This window comes from Pseudophryne corroboree, unplaced genomic scaffold (assembly GCF_028390025.1).
Source record: "Pseudophryne corroboree isolate aPseCor3 unplaced genomic scaffold, aPseCor3.hap2 scaffold_222, whole genome shotgun sequence".
NCBI lineage: Eukaryota > Metazoa > Chordata > Amphibia > Anura > Myobatrachidae > Pseudophryne > Pseudophryne corroboree.
Genome location: NW_026968868.1, coordinates 145,106 through 167,267, shown reverse-complemented (window position 1 = coordinate 167,267; position 22,162 = coordinate 145,106). Strand labels below are relative to the sequence as shown.

The 22,162-nt window shown below is 49.8% G+C and overlaps 30 non-coding genes and 2 pseudogenes across 30 annotated transcripts; 28 read left to right on the top strand and 4 right to left on the bottom strand.

Moving 5' to 3' along the window:
* Nucleotides 1-3,952: 3,952 nt before the first annotated feature.
* Nucleotides 3,953-4,065, bottom strand: LOC135008424 (U5 spliceosomal RNA). The gene has a single exon (XR_010208181.1). It is a non-coding gene; the product is annotated as a U5 spliceosomal RNA (small nuclear RNA).
* A 275-nt stretch (nucleotides 4,066-4,340) lies between these two features.
* Nucleotides 4,341-4,456, bottom strand: LOC135008373 (U5 spliceosomal RNA). Its single transcript, XR_010208131.1, has one exon. It is a non-coding gene; the product is annotated as a U5 spliceosomal RNA (small nuclear RNA).
* A 286-nt stretch (nucleotides 4,457-4,742) lies between these two features.
* On the bottom strand, nucleotides 4,743-4,859 carry LOC135008415 (U5 spliceosomal RNA). The gene has a single exon (XR_010208173.1). It is a non-coding gene; the product is annotated as a U5 spliceosomal RNA (small nuclear RNA).
* A 270-nt stretch (nucleotides 4,860-5,129) lies between these two features.
* LOC135008404 (U5 spliceosomal RNA) lies at nucleotides 5,130-5,245 on the bottom strand. The gene has a single exon (XR_010208162.1). It is a non-coding gene; the product is annotated as a U5 spliceosomal RNA (small nuclear RNA).
* A 144-nt stretch (nucleotides 5,246-5,389) lies between these two features.
* Nucleotides 5,390-5,553, top strand: LOC135007994 (U1 spliceosomal RNA). Its single transcript, XR_010207812.1, has one exon. It is a non-coding gene; the product is annotated as a U1 spliceosomal RNA (small nuclear RNA).
* A 152-nt stretch (nucleotides 5,554-5,705) lies between these two features.
* Nucleotides 5,706-5,868, top strand: LOC135008327 (U1 spliceosomal RNA). Its single transcript, XR_010208108.1, has one exon. It is a non-coding gene; the product is annotated as a U1 spliceosomal RNA (small nuclear RNA).
* A 674-nt stretch (nucleotides 5,869-6,542) lies between these two features.
* Nucleotides 6,543-6,706, top strand: LOC135008154 (U1 spliceosomal RNA). The gene has a single exon (XR_010207970.1). It is a non-coding gene; the product is annotated as a U1 spliceosomal RNA (small nuclear RNA).
* Nucleotides 6,707-6,858: 152 nt separating this feature from the next.
* LOC135008115 (U1 spliceosomal RNA) lies at nucleotides 6,859-7,021 on the top strand. The gene has a single exon (XR_010207932.1). It is a non-coding gene; the product is annotated as a U1 spliceosomal RNA (small nuclear RNA).
* Nucleotides 7,022-7,692: 671 nt separating this feature from the next.
* LOC135008032 (U1 spliceosomal RNA) lies at nucleotides 7,693-7,856 on the top strand. Its single transcript, XR_010207851.1, has one exon. It is a non-coding gene; the product is annotated as a U1 spliceosomal RNA (small nuclear RNA).
* A 152-nt stretch (nucleotides 7,857-8,008) lies between these two features.
* On the top strand, nucleotides 8,009-8,171 carry LOC135008343 (U1 spliceosomal RNA). The gene has a single exon (XR_010208114.1). It is a non-coding gene; the product is annotated as a U1 spliceosomal RNA (small nuclear RNA).
* A 674-nt stretch (nucleotides 8,172-8,845) lies between these two features.
* LOC135008047 (U1 spliceosomal RNA) lies at nucleotides 8,846-9,009 on the top strand. The gene has a single exon (XR_010207864.1). It is a non-coding gene; the product is annotated as a U1 spliceosomal RNA (small nuclear RNA).
* Nucleotides 9,010-9,161: 152 nt separating this feature from the next.
* Nucleotides 9,162-9,324, top strand: LOC135008200 (U1 spliceosomal RNA). Its single transcript, XR_010208014.1, has one exon. It is a non-coding gene; the product is annotated as a U1 spliceosomal RNA (small nuclear RNA).
* A 674-nt stretch (nucleotides 9,325-9,998) lies between these two features.
* Nucleotides 9,999-10,162, top strand: LOC135007928 (U1 spliceosomal RNA). Its single transcript, XR_010207750.1, has one exon. It is a non-coding gene; the product is annotated as a U1 spliceosomal RNA (small nuclear RNA).
* Nucleotides 10,163-10,314: 152 nt separating this feature from the next.
* Nucleotides 10,315-10,456, top strand: LOC135008203 (U1 spliceosomal RNA; annotated as a pseudogene).
* A 695-nt stretch (nucleotides 10,457-11,151) lies between these two features.
* On the top strand, nucleotides 11,152-11,315 carry LOC135008143 (U1 spliceosomal RNA). The gene has a single exon (XR_010207959.1). It is a non-coding gene; the product is annotated as a U1 spliceosomal RNA (small nuclear RNA).
* A 152-nt stretch (nucleotides 11,316-11,467) lies between these two features.
* On the top strand, nucleotides 11,468-11,630 carry LOC135008357 (U1 spliceosomal RNA). The gene has a single exon (XR_010208125.1). It is a non-coding gene; the product is annotated as a U1 spliceosomal RNA (small nuclear RNA).
* A 671-nt stretch (nucleotides 11,631-12,301) lies between these two features.
* Nucleotides 12,302-12,465, top strand: LOC135007992 (U1 spliceosomal RNA). The gene has a single exon (XR_010207810.1). It is a non-coding gene; the product is annotated as a U1 spliceosomal RNA (small nuclear RNA).
* A 152-nt stretch (nucleotides 12,466-12,617) lies between these two features.
* LOC135008326 (U1 spliceosomal RNA) lies at nucleotides 12,618-12,780 on the top strand. Its single transcript, XR_010208107.1, has one exon. It is a non-coding gene; the product is annotated as a U1 spliceosomal RNA (small nuclear RNA).
* Nucleotides 12,781-13,454: 674 nt separating this feature from the next.
* On the top strand, nucleotides 13,455-13,618 carry LOC135008011 (U1 spliceosomal RNA). Its single transcript, XR_010207830.1, has one exon. It is a non-coding gene; the product is annotated as a U1 spliceosomal RNA (small nuclear RNA).
* Nucleotides 13,619-13,770: 152 nt separating this feature from the next.
* LOC135008114 (U1 spliceosomal RNA) lies at nucleotides 13,771-13,933 on the top strand. The gene has a single exon (XR_010207931.1). It is a non-coding gene; the product is annotated as a U1 spliceosomal RNA (small nuclear RNA).
* A 671-nt stretch (nucleotides 13,934-14,604) lies between these two features.
* Nucleotides 14,605-14,768, top strand: LOC135008025 (U1 spliceosomal RNA). Its single transcript, XR_010207844.1, has one exon. It is a non-coding gene; the product is annotated as a U1 spliceosomal RNA (small nuclear RNA).
* Nucleotides 14,769-14,920: 152 nt separating this feature from the next.
* Nucleotides 14,921-15,072, top strand: LOC135008328 (U1 spliceosomal RNA; annotated as a pseudogene).
* A 685-nt stretch (nucleotides 15,073-15,757) lies between these two features.
* LOC135007986 (U1 spliceosomal RNA) lies at nucleotides 15,758-15,921 on the top strand. Its single transcript, XR_010207805.1, has one exon. It is a non-coding gene; the product is annotated as a U1 spliceosomal RNA (small nuclear RNA).
* A 152-nt stretch (nucleotides 15,922-16,073) lies between these two features.
* Nucleotides 16,074-16,236, top strand: LOC135008325 (U1 spliceosomal RNA). Its single transcript, XR_010208106.1, has one exon. It is a non-coding gene; the product is annotated as a U1 spliceosomal RNA (small nuclear RNA).
* Nucleotides 16,237-16,910: 674 nt separating this feature from the next.
* Nucleotides 16,911-17,074, top strand: LOC135007985 (U1 spliceosomal RNA). The gene has a single exon (XR_010207804.1). It is a non-coding gene; the product is annotated as a U1 spliceosomal RNA (small nuclear RNA).
* Nucleotides 17,075-18,046: 972 nt separating this feature from the next.
* On the top strand, nucleotides 18,047-18,210 carry LOC135007976 (U1 spliceosomal RNA). The gene has a single exon (XR_010207795.1). It is a non-coding gene; the product is annotated as a U1 spliceosomal RNA (small nuclear RNA).
* A 152-nt stretch (nucleotides 18,211-18,362) lies between these two features.
* Nucleotides 18,363-18,525, top strand: LOC135008124 (U1 spliceosomal RNA). The gene has a single exon (XR_010207940.1). It is a non-coding gene; the product is annotated as a U1 spliceosomal RNA (small nuclear RNA).
* A 671-nt stretch (nucleotides 18,526-19,196) lies between these two features.
* On the top strand, nucleotides 19,197-19,360 carry LOC135008021 (U1 spliceosomal RNA). Its single transcript, XR_010207840.1, has one exon. It is a non-coding gene; the product is annotated as a U1 spliceosomal RNA (small nuclear RNA).
* A 972-nt stretch (nucleotides 19,361-20,332) lies between these two features.
* Nucleotides 20,333-20,496, top strand: LOC135008050 (U1 spliceosomal RNA). Its single transcript, XR_010207867.1, has one exon. It is a non-coding gene; the product is annotated as a U1 spliceosomal RNA (small nuclear RNA).
* A 152-nt stretch (nucleotides 20,497-20,648) lies between these two features.
* On the top strand, nucleotides 20,649-20,811 carry LOC135008113 (U1 spliceosomal RNA). The gene has a single exon (XR_010207930.1). It is a non-coding gene; the product is annotated as a U1 spliceosomal RNA (small nuclear RNA).
* Nucleotides 20,812-21,481: 670 nt separating this feature from the next.
* On the top strand, nucleotides 21,482-21,646 carry LOC135008202 (U1 spliceosomal RNA). The gene has a single exon (XR_010208016.1). It is a non-coding gene; the product is annotated as a U1 spliceosomal RNA (small nuclear RNA).
* Nucleotides 21,647-21,798: 152 nt separating this feature from the next.
* LOC135008175 (U1 spliceosomal RNA) lies at nucleotides 21,799-21,961 on the top strand. The gene has a single exon (XR_010207991.1). It is a non-coding gene; the product is annotated as a U1 spliceosomal RNA (small nuclear RNA).
* The last annotated feature ends 201 nt before the right edge of the window (nucleotides 21,962-22,162 follow it).

The following is a 22,162-nucleotide window of genomic DNA, read 5'->3' as shown; positions in this document are numbered from 1 at the left end:
ATCCGACAGCGGGATGATGACATTTTCCCTTGTTCAGGTTTTCCGAGTCAGGCGGGAACAACCGAGCCTGCCTCGGACCAGTGTAAACAACGTGGAGTTCGTGGGGAATTCGGTTCTCGGAGAACCGAACCCGCTCCTCTCTACCTTATACCTATCAATTTTTTTATTTTCAATCTAAGCCCCTGCAGTTTTCTGTAAGCATCTGCTTCGCTATGATGATCAACAAGTCACAAGGGCAAACACTCAGGGCTTGAGGCGTAGATCTTAGGACCAGCTGCTACAAGCATGGCAGAGGTGTCACTATCACTGGTGACACCCAGAGAGGTGGCGAGGGAGATTGTAATGCAGTGCGCGCAGATAAGCAGCGCAATGGTAAAAAGGAGGCATGGTTTCATAGGTAGGGGCGTGGCCTGGTGGCCTGAATCTACATTTTGTTGCTCCGGGTGTCCCGGGGGTTGGGGGCTGCACCTGGGGACTAGTGTGTGAGCGGTGCTGGCTCCTGCACAGTGAAAGGGCATGGCCACCCAGCATGACGCCTCCCTTCTTGACCATGCTGTAATTGCAGTCGCACTGCAGTTCAGCGTGATCATAAAAAATGGTGTAGCCTCCTGCTGGTGCAGACTGTATGTGCGCGCAGGAAGCCGCCACCATTTTTGTGATCACAGCGGCTGAATGTGATGTCATACAGCCGCTGTGACCACGCCCCCTGTGTCTCCTCCGTTGCAGACCCCATTTTGAAGCCTTGCCCCCGCACCGCTCCATCCCTGACTTGGAAATGGAGTGTTGCTGACCCACCTATCCCCCCCCCCCCCGATTGACAGGCAGAGGCGATCGCATTCTCTGCGGGGTGCCGCAGAAAATGCAGGCACATGCGTATGCTCTTAGCAATTTTTGCAGTAGGATCGCTTATTGTGATTGCAATCCAACCTGAATCAGGCCCTATTACCTATCACAATGCGCTGCGGGCAGTACAAAATTGGGTTAATATAGGAGAAAAACCCCCAGACCTGTGCTCCTTAACTGTACCTGGTGGCTAGTGGAGCGGCTGCCCAGTAATCAGTGTCCACGCCAGTGCGCACACGGTCCACCCCCTACGGCCACGCTCCCCTTCATCAGCGGCCTCGTGATCCGGAAGGGTGGTGTGTGTGTGACTGACCTTAGGATGAAACCGGAGCCTCCGCTGCAGTGACCCAGCAACCAGGGCATGGGAGTATACAGCGCCGCTGGGAGTGATGAAGCTGCAGTAAAGATGTCTATTAGACCTAGCCTGCTGCAGCCCTTGTAGATTCTCATAAAACAAGTTCTTCTTTTCTTGTCAAAATTTATAGCTAAGAATAGGCTGCCTGAGGCAGGCCCCTGTTAAGTGGCCTGCTACTGAAGGCACCAACTACAAACTGAGCTCCCTGTTCATGGAAGCGGGGTTATAGAGGAGAATGCACTGAGCATCTTGGGAACAGTCAAAGCTTTGAGCCGGTTGGTGCCTCAGATCAAGATCCTACTCTACACCCCAATGTGAATCCTTGTGGAGTCCAGTGTACCCCACAGAAGAAATTAATGTGTCACACCCATTGGCAGCAACCTTAGAATAGCTGCTGACGGGCACAATTGAGAATGGAAGGGGGGGGGGGGGGACATTTGAATCCAGCACATAAATGCAATTCAAATATGTAATTTGTACCTTCCTATTTTAAAATATAATGGATGAACCTCACCCTGTGAGAACAATCTTCATGATCAAGAGATCTCATATGCAAAATAAGTATGAGTTGGGATAGGGCTGGGGAGGGTGGCTGCTCGGGCAGCCCCTCCCCCGTCAAGTTAAGGAGATTCAACTGAGGAAGCACAAGGGAACTCTCGTCTGGGGACAACAACTGCAGGGAGACCACATCTTTTCAGATGAACATGGGAGGGCGGAAGGCTGCCTAATACTGAAGCACCATCAAATATCAAACCATATGCAACATCTAGTACAAGCATTCCAGGGGGAAGGTCTGCAGCAGACGGATTTGCATACAGTGATGTTATCCAAGCAGTGGGCCAAAGTTGGCTGGAACCCTCATCTGCATATGAAAAGAGAAAAGGGGCGTGCAGGGCATGGCGGCCTTTTGCAGTGCTTGGATGACCCCTAGTTCTCATTAAACACCCCCACCCTCCTTTGGTGTGGGGCTCATGTTGGCCATGCCCCATCCCCTGAAGCATTCAAGCTGATTTCTGGCAGCAGCTGGGCACTGTAACAGCTCCAGAGCTGTTCTGTAAGGCAAGTAAAAGGGTGTGGGCCCTGCAGCACCACCTGTAGTTTGCATTGTGCGTTGGAAGGCACAAAGTAAGCAGACGGGAGGAGAAGTCAGGATAGTGCGCAAGGGCATCCTTTTCTCTTAGTCCGTAGAGGATGCTGGGGTCACATTAAGAACCATGGGGTATAGACGGGATCCGCAAGAGACATGGGCACTTTAAGACTATCAAAGGGTATGAACTGGCTCCTCCCTCTATGCCCCTCCTCCAGACTCCAGTTATAGGAACTGTGCCCAGGGAGACGGACATTTCGAGGAAAGGATTTATTGTTAAACTAAGGTGAGCATCTTACCAGCTCACACCTTAAGCATGCCGCAGAACGTGGCATTCAACAGAACACAAGCCAACGGCATGAACAATTGCAGCAAAAAGCTGACCAGAACCATGACACAACATGTGTATAACCACAAGTAATAACTGCAGACACAGTATGGACTGGGACGGGTGCCCAGCATCCTCTACAGACTAAGAGAAAAGGATTTACCGGTAGGTATTAAAATCCTATTTTCTCATACGACCTAGAGGATGCTGGGGTCACATTAAGAACCATGGGGTTATACCAAAGCTCTTGAACGGGTGGAAGAGTGCGTACGACTCTGCAGCACCGAATGACCCAACTTGAGGTTATCATCGGCCAAGGTATCAAACTTGAAAAACTTAGCAAAAGTGTTTACTAAATAGCTGCTCGGCAAAGTTGCAATGCCGAGACTCCCCGACCAGCTGCCCAGGATGAACCCACCTTTCTAGTAGAATGGGTCTTCACCTAAATCAGTAACGGCAATCCTGCCGTGGAATGAGCATGCTGAATATTACCACAGATCCAGCGCATAATGCTCTGCATGGAAGCAGGACACCCAATCCTGTTGGGAGCATACAGGACAAACAGAGCCTCTATTTTCCTAATCTGAACCGTTCTGGTGACATAAATTTTCAAAGTTCTGACCACAGCCAGAGACTTTGACTCAACGAAGGTGTCAGTGGCCAAAGGCACCATGTGGAAAGATGAACCACCTTCGGCAGAAATTGTTGACGTGTCCTCAATTCTGCTCTATCTTCATGAAAGATCAAATAAAGGCTCTTGTGATACTGCATGGTTTGTACTGTTTTCCATGTGCTCCCAGATCTTTCAAGCAAGTAGCATGGTCAAGAAAGTTCTGTTTGAAAAGAAACAAACATTTACTGTCATTGTTATGCAAATAAACTTACATTAAAGCTAACAAGAAAGCACACTCGTTCTGTCTTTAAACTGATAAAAGAAACCCCAATAATATGGGCATACCTCCCAACTTTGTCGGCTCGCAAAGAGGGACACACGCGCGGCGAAGTCGCGCGCGCTCCCAAAAAGGGCGTGGCCTAAGTAAAAGGGGGCGTGGCTTCGCGGGAGGACCCGCGATCGCGAGTCACGCCCCCGTTTTCGGCACTGAGGGGGCATGCCCAGCGCTCTGTGAGCCGCTGGCATGCCACCTCTCCCTCTGACTTCAGTGAATAGACGCTGTGCGCATGCGCACAGCGTCTTTTCACCGCTGCTCTGCTAAGCAGGGCAGCGACAGACAGAGCCTCCCAATTGTCCTCCCCACCGCGGGACACTGCGGCCCGCAGGTGGGACAGCGGGACAGTCCCCAAAAAACGGGACTGTCCCGCGAAAATCGGGACAGTTGGGAGGTATGATATGGGGCATGCAAAAATTTAGATAAAACTCAGTTTTGCTCCTCTCCACGGAAATCTTTAATAAAAGGCGAAATATTTGTTAGTTCTGAAGAGAAACCAGAGCATGACCAAGATTCCACCTGTCGCCTGAGTGCCATGCCAGCAGTTCTCATTCAGCTGAAAGTGAGCACCCAATTTGAATGAAAGAAAGCAGATTTCTCACCAGGCTTCCCCTTGCTATAAACATGGTTTGTACTCTTTTCCATGTGCTCCCAGATCTTTCAAGCAATTAGTGTGGTCAAGAAAGTTCTGTTTGAAAAGAAACAAACATTTACTGTAATTTCTATGCAAATGAGCTTACATTAAAGCACACTCGTTCTTTCTTTAAACAGATAAAATAAAACCCCAATAAGATGGGGCATGCAAAAATTGAGATAAAACTCAGTTTTGCTCCTCTCCACGGAAATCTTTAGTAAAAGGCGAAAGATTTGTTCGTTCTGAAGAGAAACCAGAGCATGACCAAGATTCCACCTGTCGCCTGAGTGCCATGCCAGCAGTCCTCATTCAGCTCAAAGTGAGCACCCAATTTGAAAGAAAGAAAGCAGATTTCTCACCAGGCTTCCCCTTGCTATAAACATGGTTTGTACTCTTTTCCATGTGCTCCCAGATCTTTCAAGCAATTAGTATGGTCAAGAAAGTTCTGCTTGAAAAGAAACAGACATTTATTGTCATTGTTATGCAAATAAACTTACATTAAAGCTAACAAGAAAGCACACTCGTTCTGTCTTTAAACTGATAAAAGAAACCCCAATAATATGGGGCATGCAAAAATTGAGATAAAACTCAGTTTTGCTCCTCTCCACGGATAATCTTTAATAAAAGGCGAAAGATTTGTTCGTTCTGAAGAGAAACCAGAGCATGACCAAGATTCCACCTGTCGCCTGAGTGCTGTGCCAGCAGTCCTCATTCAGATCAAAGTGAGCGCCCAATTTGAAAGAAAGCAGATTTCTCACCTGGCTTCTCCTTGCTATAAGCATGGTTTGTACTGTATTCCATGTGCTCCCAGATCTTTAAAGCAAGTAGCATGGTCAAGAAAGTTCTGTTTGAAAATAAATAAACATTTACTGTCATTTCTATGCAAATGAGCTTTCATTAAAGCACACTCATTCTATCTTTAAACCGATAAAAGAAACCCCAAAAAGATGGGGCATGCAAAAATTGAGATAAAACTCGGTTTTGCTGCTCTCCACGGAAATCTTTAGTAAGAGGCGAAAGATTTGTTCGTTCTGAAGAGAAACCAGAGCATGACCAAGATTTTTATCTGAAAATATGTGTTCTCCCTGCAGTTGTTGTCCCCAGATGAGAGTTCCCGTGTGCTGCTTCAGCTGAATCTCCTTTACTTGACAGAGATGTGCCTGAGCAGCGGCCCTCCCCAGCCCTATCCCAAATCATACTTATTTTGCATAGGCGATACCATGGTCATGAAGATTGTTCTCCCAGGGTGAGGTTCATTCATTGCATTCTGGGTATGCTGACCCCTGTGATTTCCCCAAATGTGGGAAACTCGACTGCATTATTTGTGGTAGTGGGGGACTGTGTTTGTGCTTTCCTCTGGTCAGCTCTGGTAAAAGTCAGATTTATTTGTCTCAGATCTTCCTCTAGCCTTGTTCTTCTTTCGAGAGTTCCCTTGTGCTGCCTCAGTTGGATCTCTTTCACTTGACAGGGGGGTGCCCGAGCAGCGACCCTCCCCAGCTCTAGCCCAACTCCTACTTACCTGCCAGGTGAGATACTATGATCATGAAGGTGCTTCTCCCAGGGCAAGGCTCACCCATTGCACTCTGGGTGTGGTGCCCCTGCGATTTCCCCAAATGTGGGAAGCTTGACTGCATAATTTGTGTTTCCCCTGGTCGGCTCTCGTATAATTCAGATCTCTTTGTCTCAGGTCTCTCTCCAGCCTAGTTTGCTGTCTGTTTCCACTTCTTTTTTCATGAGCCCCTCCCTTTTATACCCTTGTGCACTATCCTGACTTCTCCTCTTGTCTGCTTACTTTGTGCCTTCCAATGCACAATGCAAACTACAGGTAGTGCTGCAGGGCCAACACCCTTTTACTTGCCGTACAGAGCAGCTCTGGAGCTGTTACAGTGCCCAGCTGCTGCAAGAAATCAGCTTGAATGCTTCAGGGGCTGGGGCATAGCCAACATGAGCCCCACACCGAAGGAGGGTGGAGGTGTTTAATGCGAACTAGGGGTCATCCAAGCGCCGCAAAAGGCCGCTATGCCCTGCACGCCCCTTTTCTCTTTTCATATGCAGACGAGGGTTGAAGCCAACTTTGACCCACTGCTTGGATGACATCACCGTATGCAAATCCATCTGCTGCAGGCCTTCCCCCAGGAATGCTTGCACTAGTTGTTGCATTTGGTTTGTTGTTTGGGGGTGCTTCATTATTAGGCAGCCTTCTGCCCTCCCATGTTCATCTGAAAATATGTGTTCTCCCTGCAGTTGTTGTCCCCAGATGAGAGTTCCCTTGTGCTGCCTCAGTTGAATCTCCTTTACTTGACAGAGATGTGCCTGAGCAGCGGCCCTCCCCAGCCCTATCCCAAATCATACTTATTTTGCATAGGAGATACCATGGTCATGAAGATTGTTCTCCCAGGGTGAGGTTCATTCATTGCATTCTGGGTATGCTGACCCCTGTGATTTCCCCAAATGTGGGAAACTCGACTGCATTATTTGTGGTAGTGGGGGACTGTGTTTGTGCTTTCCTCTGGTCAGCTCTGGTAAAAGTCAGATTTATTTGTCTCAGATCTTCCTCTAGCCTTGTTCTTCTTTCGAGAGTTCCCTTGTGCTGCCTCAGTTGAATCTCCTTCACTTGACAGGGGGGTGCCCGAGCAGCGACCCTCCCCAGCTCTAGCCCAACTTCTACTTACCTGGCAGGTGAGATACTATGATCATGTAGGTGCTTCTCCCAGGGCAAGGCTCACCCATTGCACTCTGGGTGTGCTGCTCCTGCGATTTCCCCAAATGTGGGAAACTTGACTGCATAATTTGTGTTTCCCCTGGTCGGCTCTCGTATAATTCAGATCTCTTTGTCTCAGGTCTCTCTCCAGCCTAGTTTGCTGTCTGTTTCAACTTCTCTTTTCTTGAGCCGCTCCCTTCTATGCCCTTGCGCACTATCCTGACTTCTCCCGTCTGCTTACTTTGTGCCTTCCAATGCACAATGCAAACTACAGGTAGTGCTGCAGGGCCCACACCCTTTTACTTGCCGTTCAGAGCAGCTCTGGAGCTGTTACAGTGCCCAGCTGCTGCAAGAAATCAGCTTGAATGCTTCAGGGGCTGGGGCATAGCCAACATGAGCCCCACACCAAAGGAGGGTGGAGGTGTTTAATGCGAACTAGGGGTCATCCAAGCGCCGCAAAAGGCCGCCATGCCCTGCACGCCCCTTTTCTCTTTTCATATGCAGACGAGGGTTGAAGCCAACTTTGACCCACTGCTTGGATGACATCACCATATGCAAATCCATCTGCTGCAGGCCATCCCCCAGGAATGCTTGTACTAGTTGTTGCATTTGGTTTGTTGTTTGGGGGTGCTTCAGTATTAGGCAGCCTTCTGCCCTCCCATGTTTATCTGAAAATATGTGTTCTCCCTGCAGTTGTTGTCCCCAGATGAGAGTTCCCTTGTGCTGCCTCAGTTGAATCTCCTTTACTTGATAGAGATGTGCCTGAGCAGCGGCCCTCCCCAGCCCTATCCCAAATCATATTTATTTTGCATAGGCGATACCATGGTCATGAAGATTGTTCTCCCAGGGTGAGGTTCATTCATTGCATTCTGGGTATTCTGACCCCTGTGATTTCCCCAAATGTGGGAAACTCGACTGCATTATTTGTGGTAGTGGGGGACTGTGTTTGTGCTTTCCTCTGGACAGCTCTGGTAAAAGTCAGATTTATTTGTCTCAGATCTTCCTCTAGCCTTGTTCTTCTTTCGAGAGTTCCATTGTGCTGCCTCAGTTGGATCTCTTTCACTTGACAGGGGGGTGCCCGAGCAGCGACCCTCCCCAGCTCTAGCCCAACTCCTACTTACCTGCCAGGTGAGATACTATGATCATGAAGGTGCTTCTCCCAGGGCAAGGCTCACCTATTGCACTCTGGGTGTGGTGCCCCTGCGATTTCCCCAAATGTGGGAAGCTTGACTGCATAATTTGTGTTTCCCCTGGTCGGCTCTCGTATAATTCAGATCTCTTTGTCTCAGGTCTCTCTCCAGCCTAGTTTGCTATCTGTTTCCACTTCTTTTTTCATGAGCCCCTCCCTTTTATACCCTTGTGCACTATCCTGACTTCTCCTCCTGTCTGCTTACTTTGTGCCTTCCAATGCACAATGCAAACTACAGGTAGTGCTGCAGGGCCCACACCCTTTTACTTGCCGTACAGAGCAGCTCTGGAGCTGTTACAGTGCCCAGCTGCTGCAAGAAATCAGCTTGAATGCTTCAGGGGCTGGGGCATAACCAACATGAGCCCAACACCGAAGGAGGGTGGAGGTGTTTAATGTGAACTAGGGGTCATCCAAGCGCCGCAAAAGGCCGCCATGCCCTGCACGCCCCTTTTCTCTTTTCATATGCAGACGAGGGTTGAAGCCAACTTTGACCCACTGCTTGGATGACATCACCGTATGCAAATCCATCTGCTGCAGGCCTTCCCCCAGGAATGCTTGCACTAGTTGTTGCATTTGGTTTGTTGTTTGGGGGTGCTTCAGTATTAGGCAGCCTTCTGCCCTCCCATGTTCATCTGAAAATATGTGTTCTCCCTGCAGTTGTTGTCCCCAGATGAGAGTTCCCTTGTGCTGCCTCAGTTGAATCTCCTTTACTTGACAGAGATGTGCCTGAGCAGCGGCCCTCCCCAGCCCTATCCCAAATCATACTTATTTTGCATAGGAGATACCATGGTCATGAAGATTGTTCTCCCAGGGTGAGGTTTATTCATTGCATTCTGGGTATGCTGACCCCTGTGATTTCCCCAAATGTGGGAAACTCGACTGCATTATTTGTGGTAGTGGGGGACTGTGTTTGTGCTTTCCTCTGGTCAGCTCTGGTAAAAGTCAGATTTATTTGTCTCAGATCTTCCTCTAGCCTTGTTCTTCTTTCGAGAGTTCCATTGTGCTGCCTCAGTTGGATCTCTTTCACTTGACAGGGGGGTGCCCGAGCAGCGACCCTCCCCAGCTCTAGCCCAACTCCTACTTACCTGCCAGGGGAGATACTATGATCATGAAGGTGCTTCTCCCAGGGCAAGGCTCACCCATTGCACTCTGGGTGTGGTGCCCCTGCGATTTCCCCAAATGTGGGAAGCTTGACTGCATAATTTGTGTTTCCCCTGGTCGGCTCTCGTATAATTCAGATCTCTTTGTCTCAGGTCTCTCTCCAGCCTAGTTTGCTGTCTGTTTCCACTTCTTTTTTCATGAGCCCCTCCCTTTTATACCCTTGTGCACTATCCTGACTTCTCCTCCTGTCTGCTTACTTTGTGCCTTCCAATGCACAATGCAAACTACAGGTAGTGCTGCAGGGCCCACACCCTTTTACTTGCCGTACAGAGCAGCTCTGGAGCTGTTACAGTGCCCAGCTGCTGCAAGAAATCAGCTTGAATGCTTCAGGGGCTGGGGCATAGCCAACATGAGCCCCACACCGAAGGAGGGTGGAGGTGTTTAATGTGAACTAGGGGTCATCCAAGCGCCGCAAAAGGCCGCCATGCCCTGCACGCCCCTTTTCTCTTTTCATATGCAGACGAGGGTTGAAGCCAACTTTGACCCACTGCTTGGATGACATCACCGTATGCAAATCCATCTGCTGCAGGCCTTCCCCCAGGAATGCTTGCACTAGTTGTTGCATTTGGTTTGCTGTTTGGGGGTGCTTCAGTATTAGGCAGCCTTCTGCCCTCCCATGTTCATCTGAAAATATGTGTTCTCCCTGCAGTTGTTGTCCCCAGATGAGAGTTCCCTTGTGCTGCCTCAGTTGAATCTCCTTTACTTGACAGAGATGTGCCTGAGCAGCGGCCCTCCCCAGCCCTATCCCAAATCATACTTATTTGGCATAGGAGATACCATGGTCATGAAGATTGTTCTCCCAGGGTGAGGTTTATTCATTGCATTCTGGGTATGCTGACCCCTGTGATTTCCCCAAATGTGGGAAACTCGACTGCATTATTTGTGGTAGTGGGGGACTGTGTTTGTGCTTTCCTCTGGTCAGCTCTGGTAAAAGTCAGATTTATTTGTCTCAGATCTTCCTCTAGCCTTGTTCTTCTTTCGAGAGTTCCCTTGTGCTGCCTCAGTTGGATCTCCTTCACTTGACAGGGGGGTACCCAAGCAGCGACCCTCCCCAGCTCTAGCCCAACTTCTACTTACCTGGCAGGTGAGATACTATGATCATGTAGTTGCTTCTCCCAGGGCAAGGCTCACCCATTGCACTCTGGGTGTGCTGCTCCTGCGATTTCCCCAAATGTGGGAAACTTGACTGCATAATTTGTGTTTCCCCTGGTCGGCTCTCATATAATTCAGATCTCTTTGTCTCAGGTCTCTCTCCAGCCTAGTTTGCTGTCTGTTTCAACTTCTCTTTTCTTGAGCCGCTCCCTTCTATGCCCTTGCGCACTATCCTGACTTCTCCCGTCTGCTTACTTTGTGCCTTCCAATGCACAATGCAAACTACAGGTAGTGCTGCAGGGCCCACACCCTTTTACTTGCCGTTCAGAGCAGCTCTGGAGCTGTTACAGTGCCCAGCTGCTGCAAGAAATCAGCTTGAATGCTTCAGGGGCTGGGGCATAGCCAACATGAGCCCCACACCAAAGGAGGGTGGAGGTGTTTAATGCGAACTAGGGGTCATCCAAGCGCCGCAAAAGGCCGCCATGCCCTGCACGCCCCTTTTCTCTTTTCATATGCAGACGAGGGTTGAAGCCAACTTTGACCCACTGCTTGGATGACATCACCGTATGCAAATCCATCTGCTGCAGGCCTTCCCCCAGGAATGCTTGTACTAGTTGTTGCATTTGTTTTGTTGTTTTTCGGGGGTGCTTCAGTATTAGGCAGCCTTCTGCCCTCCCATGTTTATCTGAAAATATGTGTTCTCCCTGCAGTTGTTGTCCCCAGATGAGAGTTCCCTTGTGCTGCCTCAGTTGAATCTCCTTTATTTGATAGAGATGTGCCTGAGCAGCGGCCCTCCCCAGCCCTATCCCAAATCATACTTATTTTGCATAGGAGATACCATGGTCATGAAGATTGTTCTCCCAGGGTGAGGTTCATTCATTGCATTCTGGGTATGCTGACCCCTGTGATTTCCCCAAATGTGGGAAACTCGACTGCATTATTTGTGGTAGTGGGGGACTGTGTTTGTGCTTTCCTCTGGACAGCTCTGGTAAAAGTCAGATTTATTTGTCTCAGATCTTCCTCTAGCCTTGTTCTTCTTTCGAGAGTTCCCTTGTGCTGCCTCAGTTGGATCTCCTTCACTTGACAGGGGGGTACCCGAGCAGCGACCCTCCCCAGCTCTAGCCCAACTTCTACTTACCTTCCAGGTGAGATACTATGATCATGTAGGTGCTTCTCCCAGGGCAAGGCTCACCCATTGCACTCTGGGTGTGCTGCTCCTGCGATTTCCCCAAATGTTGGAAACTTGACTGCATAATTTGTGTTTCCCCTGGTCGGCTCTCGTATAATTCAGATCTCTTTGTCTCAGGTCTCTCTCCAGCCTAGTTTGCTGTCTGTTTCAACTTCTCTTTTCTTGAGCCGCTCCCTTCTATGCCCTTGCGCACTATCCTGACTTCTCCCGTCTGCTTACTTTGTGCCTTCCAATGCACAATGCAAACTACAGGTAGTGCTGCAGGGCCCACACCCTTTTACTTGCCGTTCAGAGCAGCTCTGGAGCTGTTACAGTGCCCAGCTGCTGCAAGAAATCAGCTTGAATGCTTCAGGGGCTGGGGCATAGCCAACATGAGCCCCACACCGAAGGAGGGTGGAGGTGTTTAATGCGAACTAGGGGTCATCTAAGCGCCGCAAAAGGCCGCCATGCCCTGCACGCCCCTTTTCTCTTTTCATATGCAGACGAGGGTTGAAGCCAACTTTGACCCACTGCTTGGATGACATCACCATATGCAAATCCATCTGCTGCAGGCCTTCCCCCAGGAATGCTTGTACTAGTTGTTGCATTTGGTTTGTTGTTTGGGGGTGCTTCAGTATTAGGCAGCCTTCTGCCCTCCCATGTTTATCTGAAAATATGTGTTCTCCCTGCAGTTGTTGTCCCCAGATGAGAGTTCCCTTGTGCTGCCTCAGTTGAATCTCCTTTACTTGACAGAGATGTGCCTGAGCAGCGGCCCTCCCCAGCCCTATCCCAAATCATACTTATTTTGCATAGGCGATACCATGGTCATGAAGATTGTTCTCCCAGGGTGAGGTTCATTCATTGCATTCTGGGTATGCTGACCCCTGTGATTTCCCCAAATGTGGGAAACTCGACTGCATTATTTGTGGTAGTGGGGGACTGTGTTTGTGCTTTCCTCTGGACAGCTCTGGTAAAAGTCAGATTTATTTGTCTCAGATCTTCCTCTAGCCTTGTTCTTCTTTCGAGAGTTCCATTGTGCTGCCTCAGTTGGATCTCTTTCACTTGACTGGGGGGTGCCCGAGCAGCGACCCTCCCCAGCTCTAGCCCAACTCCTACTTACCTGCCAGGTGAGATACTATGATCATGAAGGTGCTTCTCCCAGGGCAAGGCTCACCCATTGCACTCTGGGTGTGGTGCCCCTGCGATTTCCCCAAATGTGGGAAGCTTGACTGCATAATTTGTGTTTCCCCTGGTCGGCTCTCGTATAATTCAGATCTCTTTGTCTCAGGTCTCTCTCCAGCCTAGTTTGCTGTCTGTTTCCACTTCTTTTTTCATGAGCCCCTCCCTTTTATACCCTTGTGCACTATCCTGACTTCTCCTCCTGTCTGCTTACTTTGTGCCTTCCAATGCACAATGCAAACTACAGGTAGTGCTGCAGGGCCCACACCCTTTTACTTGCCGTACAGAGCAGCTCAGGAGCTGTTACAGTGCCCAGCTGCTGCAAGAAATCAGCTTGAATGCTTCAGGGGCTGGGGCATAGCAAACATGAGTCCCACACCGAAGGAGGGTGGAGGTGTTTAATGTGAACTAGGGGTCATCCAAGCGCCGCAAAAGGCCGCCATGCCCTGCACGCCCCTTTTCTCTTTTCATATGCAGACGAGGGTTGAAGCCAACTTTGACCCACTGCTTGGATGACATCACCGTATGCAAATCCATCTGCTGCAGGCCTTCCCCCAGGAATGCTTGCACTAGTTGTTGCATTTGGTTTGTTGTTTGGGGGTGCTTCAGTATTAGGCAGCCTTCTGCCCTCCCATGTTCATCTGAAAATATGTGTTCTCCCTGCAGTTGTTGTCCCCAGATGAGAGTTCCCTTGTGCTGCCTCAGTTGAATTTCCTTTACTTGACAGAGTTGTGCCTGAGCAGCGGCCCTCCCCTGCCCTATCCCAAATCTTACTTATTTTGCATAGGAGATACCATGGTCATGAAGATTGTTCTCCCAGGGTGAGGTTCATTCATTGCATTCTGGGTATGCTGACCCCTGTGATTTCCCCAAATGTGGGTAACTCGACTGCATTATTTGTGGTAGTGGGGGACTGTGTTTGTGCTTTCCTCTGGTCAGCTCTGGTAAAAGTCAGATTTATTTGTCTCAGATCTTCCTCTAGCTTTGTTCTTCTTTCGAGAGTTCCCTTGTGCTGCCTCAGTTGGATCTCCTTCACTTGACAGGGGGGTACCCAAGCAGCGACCCTCCCCAGCTCTAGCCCAACTTCTACTTACCTGGCAGGTGAGATACTATGATCATGTAGGTGCTTCTCCCAGGGCAAGGCTCACCCATTGCACTCTGGGTGTGCTGCTCCTGCGATTTCCCCAAATGTGGGAAACTTGACTGCATAATTTGTGTTTCCCCTGGTCGGCTCTCGTATAATTCAGATCTCTTTGTCTCAGGTCTCTCTCCAGCCTAGTTTGCTGTCTGTTTCAACTTCTCTTTTCGTGAGCCGCTCCCTTCTATGCCCTTGCGCACTATCCTGACTTCTCCCGTCTGCTTACTTTGTGCCTTCCAATGCACAATGCAAACTACAGGTAGTGCTGCAGGGCCCACACCCTTTTACTTGCCGTTCAGAGCAGCTCTGGAGCTGTTACAGTGCCCAGCTGCTGCAAGAAATCAGCTTGAATGCTTCAGGGGCTGGGGCATAGCCAACATGAGCCCCACACCGAAGGAGGGTGGAGGTGTTTAATGCGAACTAGGGGTCATCCAAGCGCCGCAAAAGGCCGCCATGCCCTGCACGCCCCTTTTCTCTTTTCATATGCAGACGAGGGTTGAAGCCAACTTTGACCCACTGCTTGGATGACATCACCATATGCAAATCCATCTGCTGCAGGCCTTCCCCCAGGAATGCTTGTACTAGTTGTTGCATTTGGTTTGTTGTTTGGGGGTGCTTCAGTATTAGGCAGCCTTCTGCCCTCCCATGTTTATCTGAAAATATGTGTTCTCCCTGCAGTTGTTGTCCCCAGATGAGAGTTCCCTTGTGCTGCCTCAGTTGAATCTCCTTTACTTGACAGAGATGTGCCTGAGCAGTGGCCCTCCCCAGCCCTATCCCAAATCATACTTATTTTGCATAGGCGATACCATGGTCATGAAGATTGTTCTCCCAGGGTGAGGTTCATTCATTGCATTCTGGGTATGCTGACCCCTGTGATTTCCCCAAATGTGGATAACTCGACTGCATTATTTGTGGTAGTGGGGGACTGTGTTTGTGCTTTCCTCTGGACAGCTCTGGTAAAAGTCTTATTTCTTTGTCTCAGATCTTCCTCTAGCCTTGTTCTTCTTTCGCGAGTTCCCTTGTGCTGCCTCAGTTGGATCTCTTTCACTTGACAGGGGGGTGCCCGAGCAGCGACCCTCCCCAGCTCTAGCCCAACTCCTACTTACCTGCCAGGTGAGATACTATGATCATGAAGGTGCTTCTCCCAGGGCAAGGCTCACCCATTGCACTCTGGGTGTGGTGCCCCTGCGATTTCCCCAAATGTGGGAAGCTTGACTGCATAATTTGTGTTTCCCGTGGTCGGCTCTCGTATAATTCAGATCTCTTTGTCTCAGGTCTCTCTCCAGCCTAGTTTGCTGTCTGTTTCCACTTCTTTTTTCATGAGCCCCTCCCTTTTATACCCTTGTGCACTATCCTTACTTCTCCTCCTGTCTGCTTACTTTGTGCCTTCCAATGCACAATGCAAACTACAGGTAGTGCTGCAGGGCCCACACCCTTTTACTTGCCGTACAGAGCAGCTCTGGAGCTGTTACAGTGCCCAGCTGCTGCAAGAAATCAGCTTGAATGCTTCAGGGGCTGGGGCATAGCCAACATGAGCCCCACACCGAAGGAGGGTGGAGGTGTTTAATGTGAACTAGGGGTCATCCAAGCGCCGCAAAAGGCCGCCATGCCCTGCACGCCCCTTTTCTCTTTTCATATGCAGACGAGGGTTGAAGCCAACTTTGACCCACTGCTTGGATGACATCACCGTATGCAAATCCATCTGCTGCAGGCCTTCCCCCAGGAATGCTTGCACTAGTTGTTGCATTTGGTTTGTTGTTTGGGGGTGCTTCAGTATTAGGCAGCCTTCTGCCCTCCCATGTTCATCTGAAAATATGTGTTCTCCCTGCAGTTGTTGTCCCCAGATGAGAGTTCCCTTGTGCTGCCTCAGTTGAATCTCCTTTACTTGACAGAGATGTGCCTGAGCAGCGGCCCTCCCCAGCCCTATCCCAAATCATACTTATTTTGCATAGGATATACCATGGTCATGAAGATTGTTCTCCCAGGGTGAGGTTCATTCATTGCATTCTGGGTATGCTGACCCCTGTGATTTCCCCAAATGTGGGAAACTCGACTGCATTATTTGTGGTAGTGGGGGACTGTGTTTGTGCTTTCCTCTGGTCAGCTCTGGTAAAAGTCAGATTTCTTTGTCTCAGATCTTCCTCTAGCCTTGTTCTTCTTTCGAGAGTTCCCTTGTGCTGCCTCAGTTGGATCTCTTTCACTTGACAGGGGGGTGCCCGAGCAGCGACCCTCCCCAGCTCTAGCCCAACTCCTACTTACCTGCCAGGTGAGATACTATGATCATGAAGGTGCTTCTCCCAGGGCAAGGCTCACCCATTGCACTCTGGGTGTGGTGCCCCTGCGATTTCCCCAAATGTGGGAAGCTTGACTGCATAATTTGTGTTTCCCCTGGTCGGCTCTCGTATAATTCAGATCTCTTTGTCTCAGGTCTCTCTCCAGCCTAGTTTGCTGTCTGTTTCCACTTCTTTTTTCATGAGCCCCTCCCTTTTATACCCTTGTGCACTATCCTGACTTCTCCTCCTGTCTGCTTACTTTGTGCCTTCCAATGCACAATGCAAACTACAGGTAGTACTGCAGGGCCCACACCCTTTTACTTGCCGTACAGAGCAGCTCTGGAGCTGTTACAGTGCCCAGCTGCTGCAAGAAATCAGCTTGAATGCTTCAGGGGCTGGGGCATAGCCAACATGAGCCCCACACCGAAGGAGGGTGGAGGTGTTTAATGTGAACTAGGGGTCATCCAAGCGCCGCAAAAGGCCGCCATGCCCTGCACGCCCCTTTTCTCTTTTCATATGCAGACAAGGGTTGAAGCCAACATTGACCCACTGTTTGGATGACATCACCGTATGCAAATCCATCTGCTGCAGGCCTTCCCCCAGGAATGCTTGCACTAGTTGTTGCATTTGGTTTGTTGTTTGGGGGTGCTTCAGTATTAGGCAGCCTTCTGCCCTCCCATGTTCATCTGAAAATATGTGTTCTCCCTGCAGTTGTTGTCCCCAGATGAGAGTTCCCTTGTGCTGCCTCAGTTGAATCTCCTTTACTTGACAGAGATGTGCCTGAGCAGCGTCCCTCCCCAGCCCTATCCCAAATCATACTTATTTTGCATAGGATATACCATGGTCATGAAGATTGTTCTCCCAGGGTGAGGTTCATTCATTGCATTCTGGGTATGCTGACCCCTGTGATTTCCCCAAATGTGGGAAACTCGACTGCATTATTTGTGGTAGTGGGGGACTGTGTTTGTGCTTTCCTCTGGTCAGCTCTGGTAAAAGTCTTATTTCTTTGTCTCAGATCTTCCTCTAGCCTTGTTCTTCTTTCGAGAGTTCCCTTGTGCTGCCTCAGTTGGATCTCTTTCACTTGACAGGGGGGTGCCCGAGCAGCGACCCTCCCCAGCTCTAGCCCAACTCCTACTTACCTGCCAGGTGAGATACTATGATCATGAAGGTGCTTCTCCCAGGGCAAGGCTCACCCATTGCACTCTGATTTCCCCAAATGTGGGAAGCTTGACTGCATAATTTGTGTTTCCCCTGGTCGGCTCTCGTATAGTTCAGATCTCTTTGTCTCAGGTCTCTCTCCAGCCTAGTTTGCTGTCTGTTTCCACTTCTTTTTTCATGAGCCCCTCCCTTTTATACCCTTGTGCACTATCCTGACTTCTCCTCCGGTCTGCTTACTTTGTGCCTTCCAATGCACAATGCAAACTACAGGTAGTGCTGCAGGGCCCACACCCTTTTACTTGCCGTACAGAGCAGCTCTGGAGCTGTTACAGTGCCCAGCTGCTGCAAGAAATCAGCTTGAATGCTTCAGGGGCTGGGGCATAGCAAACATGAGCCCTACACCGAAGGAGGGTGGAGGTGTTTAATGTGAACTAGGGGTCATCCAAGCGCCGCAAAAGGCCGCCATGCCCTGCACGCCCCTTTTCTCTTTTCATATGCAGACGAGGGTTGAAGCCAACTTTGACCCACTGCTTGGATGACATCACCGTATGCAAATCCATCTGCTGCAGGCCTTCCCCCAGGAATGCTTGCACTAGTTGTTGCATTTGGTTTGTTGTTTGGGGGTGCTTCAGTATTAGGCAGCCTTCTGCCCTCCCATGTTCATCTGAAAATATGTGTTCTCCCTGCAGTTGTTGTCCCCAGATGAGAGTTCCCTTGTGCTGCCTCAGTTGAATCTCCTTTACTTGACAGAGATGTGCCTGAGCAGCGGCCCTCCCCAGCCCTATCCCAAATCATACTTATTTTGCATAGGAGATACCATGGTCATGAAGATTGTTCTCCCAGGGTGAGGTTCATTCATTGCATTCTGGGTATGCTGACCCCTGTGATTTCCCCAAATGTGGGAAACTCGACTGCATTATTTGTGGTATTGGGGGACTGTGTTTGTGCTTTCCTCTGGTCAGCTCTGGTAAAAGTCAGATTTATTTGTCTCAGATCTTCCTCTAGCCTTGTTCTTCTTTCGAGAGTTCCCTTGTGCTGCCTCAGTTGGATCTCCTTCACTTGACAGGGGGGTACCCAAGCAGCGACCCTCCCCAGCTCTAGCCGAACTTCTACTTACCTGGCAGGTGAGATACTGTGATCATGTAGGTGCTTCTCCCAGGGCAAGGCTCACCCATTGCACTCTGGGTGTGCTGCTCCTGCGATTTCCCCAAATGTGGGAAACTTGACTGCATAATTTGTGTTTCCCCTGGTCGGCTCTCGTATAATTCAGATCTCTTTGTCTCAGGTCTCTCTCCAGCCTAGTTTGCTGTCTGTTTCAACTTCTCTTTTCTTGAGCCGCTCCCTTCTATGCCCTTGCGCACTATCCTGACTTCTCCCGTCTGCTTACTTTGTGCCTTCCAATGCACAATGCAAACTACAGGTAGTGCTGCAGGGCCCACACCCTTTAACTTGCCGTTCAGAGCAGCTCTGGAGCTGTTACAGTGCCTAGCTGCTGCAAGAAATCAGCTTGAATGCTTCAGGGGCTGGGGCATAGCCAACATGAGCCCCACACCGAAGGAGGGTGGAGGTGTTTAATGCGAACTAGGGGTCATCCAAGCGCCGCAAAAGGCCGCCATGCCCTGCACGCCCCTTTTCTTTTTTCATATGCAGACGAGGGTTGAAGCCAACTTTGACCCACTGCTTGGATGACATCACCATATGCAAATCCATCTGCCGCAGGCCTTCCCCCAGGAATGCTTGTACTAGTTGTTGCATTTGGTTTGTTGTTTGGGGGTGCTTCAGTATTAGGCAGCCTTCTGCCCTCCCATGTTTATCTGAAAATATGTGTTCTCCCTGCAGTTGTTGTCCCCAGATGAGAGTTCCCTTGTGCTGCCTCAGTTGAATCTCCTTTACTTGACAGAGATGTGCCTGAGCAGCGGCCCTCCCCAGCCCTATCCCAAATCATACTTATTTTGCATAGGCGATACCATGGTCATGAAGATTGTTCTCCCAGGGTGAGGTTCATTCATTGCATTCTGGGTATGCTGACCCCTGTGATTTCCCCAAATGTGGGAAACTCTACTGCATTATTTGTGGTAGTGGGGGACTGTGTTTGTGCTTTCCTCTGGACAGCTCTGGTAAAAGTCAGATTTATTTGTCTCAGATCTTCCTCTAGCCTTGTTCTTCTTTCGAGAGTTCCCTTGTGCTGCCTCAGTTGGATCTCTTTCACTTGACAGGGGGGTGCCCGAGCAGCGACCCTCCCCAGCTCTAGCCCAACTTCTACTTACCTGCCAGGTGAGATACTATGATCATGAAGGTGCTTCTCCCAGGGCAAGGCTCACCCATTGCACTCTGATTTCCCCAAATGTGTGAAGCTTGACTGCATAATTTGTGTTTCCCCTGGTCGGCTCTCGTATAATTCAGATCTCTTTGTCTCAGGTCTCTCTCCAGCCTAGTTTGCTGTCTGTTTCCACTTCTTTTTTCATGAGCCCCTCCCTTTTATACCCTTGTGCACTATCCTGACTTCTCCTCCTGTCTGCTTACTTTGTGCCTTCCAATGCACAATGCAAACTACAGGTAGTGCTGCAGGGCCCACACCCTTTTACTTGCCGTACAGAGCAGCTCTGGAGCTGTTACAGTGCCCAGCTGCTGCAAGAAATCAGCTTGAATGCTTCAGGGGCTGGGGCATAGCCAACATGAGCCCCACACCGAAGGAGGGTGGAGGTGTTTAATGCGAACTAGGGGTCATCCAAGCGCCGCAAAAGGCCGCCATGCCCTGCACGCCCCTTTTCTCTTTTCATATGCAGACGAGGGTTGAAGCCAACTTTGACCCACTGCTTGGATGACATCACCGTTTGCAAATCCATCTGCTGCAGGCCTTCCCCCAGGAATGCTTGCACTAGTTGTTGCATTTGGTTTGTTGTTTGGGGGTGCTTCAGTATTAGGCAGCCTTCTACCCTCCCATGTTCATCTGAAAATATGTGTTCTCCCTGCAGTTGTTGTCCCCAGATGAGAGTTCCCTTGTGCTGCCTCAGTTGAATCTCCTTTACTTGACAGAGATGTGCCTGAGCAGCGGCCCTCCCCAGCCCTATCCCAAATCATACTTATTTTGCATAGGAGATACCATGGTCATGAAGATTGTTCTCCCACGGTGAGGTTCATTCATTGCATTCTGGGTATGCTGACCCCTGTGATTTCCCCAAATGTGGGAAACTCGACTGCTTTATTTGTGGTAGTGGGGGACTGTGTTTGTGCTTTCCTCTGGTCAGCTCTGGTAAAAGTCAGATTTCTTTGTTTCAGATCTTCCTCTAGCCTTGTTCTTCTTTCGAGAGTTTCCTTGTGCTGCCTCAGTTGGATCTCCTTCACTTGACAGGGGGGTGCCCGAGCAGCGACCCTCCCCAGCTCTAGCCCAACTTCTACTTACCTGGCAGGTGAGATACTATGATCATGTAGGTGCTTCTCCCAGGGCAAGGCTCACCCATTGCACTCTGGGTGTGCTGCTCCTGCGATTTCCCCAAATGTGGGAAACTTGACTGCATAATTTGTGTTTCCCCTGGTCGGCTCTCGTATAATTCAGATCTCTTTGTCTCAGGTCTCTCTCCAGCCTAGTTTGCTGTCTGTTTCAACTTCTCTTTTCTTGAGCCGCTCCCTTCTATGCCCTTGCGCACTATCCTGACTTCTCCCGTCTGCTTACTTTGTGCCTTCCAATGCACAATGCAAACTACAGGTAGTGCTGCAGGGCCCACACCCTTTTACTTGCCGTTCAGAGCAGCTCTGGAGCTGTTACAGTGCCCAGCTGCTGCAATAAATCAGCTTGAATGCTTCAGGGGATGGGGCATGGCCAACATGAGCCCCACACCAAAGGAGGGTGGGGTGTTTAATGCGAACTAGGGGTCATCCAAGCACCGCAAAAGGCCGCCATGCCCTGCACGCTCCTTTTCTCTTTTCATATGCAGATGATGGTTGAAGCCAACTTTGACCCACTGCTTGGATGACATCACCGTATGCAAATCCGTCTTCTGCAGAACTTCCCCCAGGAATGCTTGCACTAGTTGTTGCATTTGGTTTGTTGTTTGGGGGTGCTTCAGTATTAGGCAGCCTTCTGCCCTCCCATGTTCATCTGAAAATATGTGTTCTCCCTGCAGTTGTTGTCCCCAGATGAGAGTTCCCTTGTGCTGCCTCAGTTGAATCTCCTTTACTTGACAGAGATGTGCATGAGCAGCGGCCCTCCCCAGCCCTATCCCAAATCATACTTATTTTGCATAGGAGATACCATGGTCATGAAGATTACTCTCCCAGGGTGAGGTTCATTCATTGCATTCTGGGTATGCTGACCCCTGTGATTTCCCCAAATGTGGGAAACGCGACTGCTTTATTTGTTGGTAGTGGGGGACTGTGTTTGTGTTTTCCTCTGGTCAGCTCTGGTAAAAGTCAGATTTCTTTGTTTCAGATCTTCCTCTAGCCTTGTTCTTCTTTCGAGAGTTTCCTTGTGCTGCCTCAGTTGGATCTCCTTCACTTGACAGGGGGGTGCCCGAGCAGCGACCCTCCCCAGCTCTAGCCCAACTCCTACTTACCTGCCAGGTGAGATACTATGATCATGAAGGTGCTTCTCCCAGGGCAAGGCTCACCCATTGCACTCTGGGTGTGCTGCCCCTGCGATTTCCCCAAATGTGGGAAACTTGACTGCATAATTTGTGTTTCCCCTGGTCAGGTCTCGTATAATTCAGATCTCTTTGTCTCAGGTCTCTCTCCAGCCTAGTTTGCTGTCTGTTTCCACTTCTCTTTTCTTGAGCCGCTCCCTTCTATGCCCTTGCGCACTATCCTGACTTCTCCTCCGTTCTGCTTACTTTGTGCCTTCCAACGCACAATGCGAACTACAGGTAGTGCTGCAGGGCCCACACCCTTTTACTTGCCTTACAGAGCAGCTCTG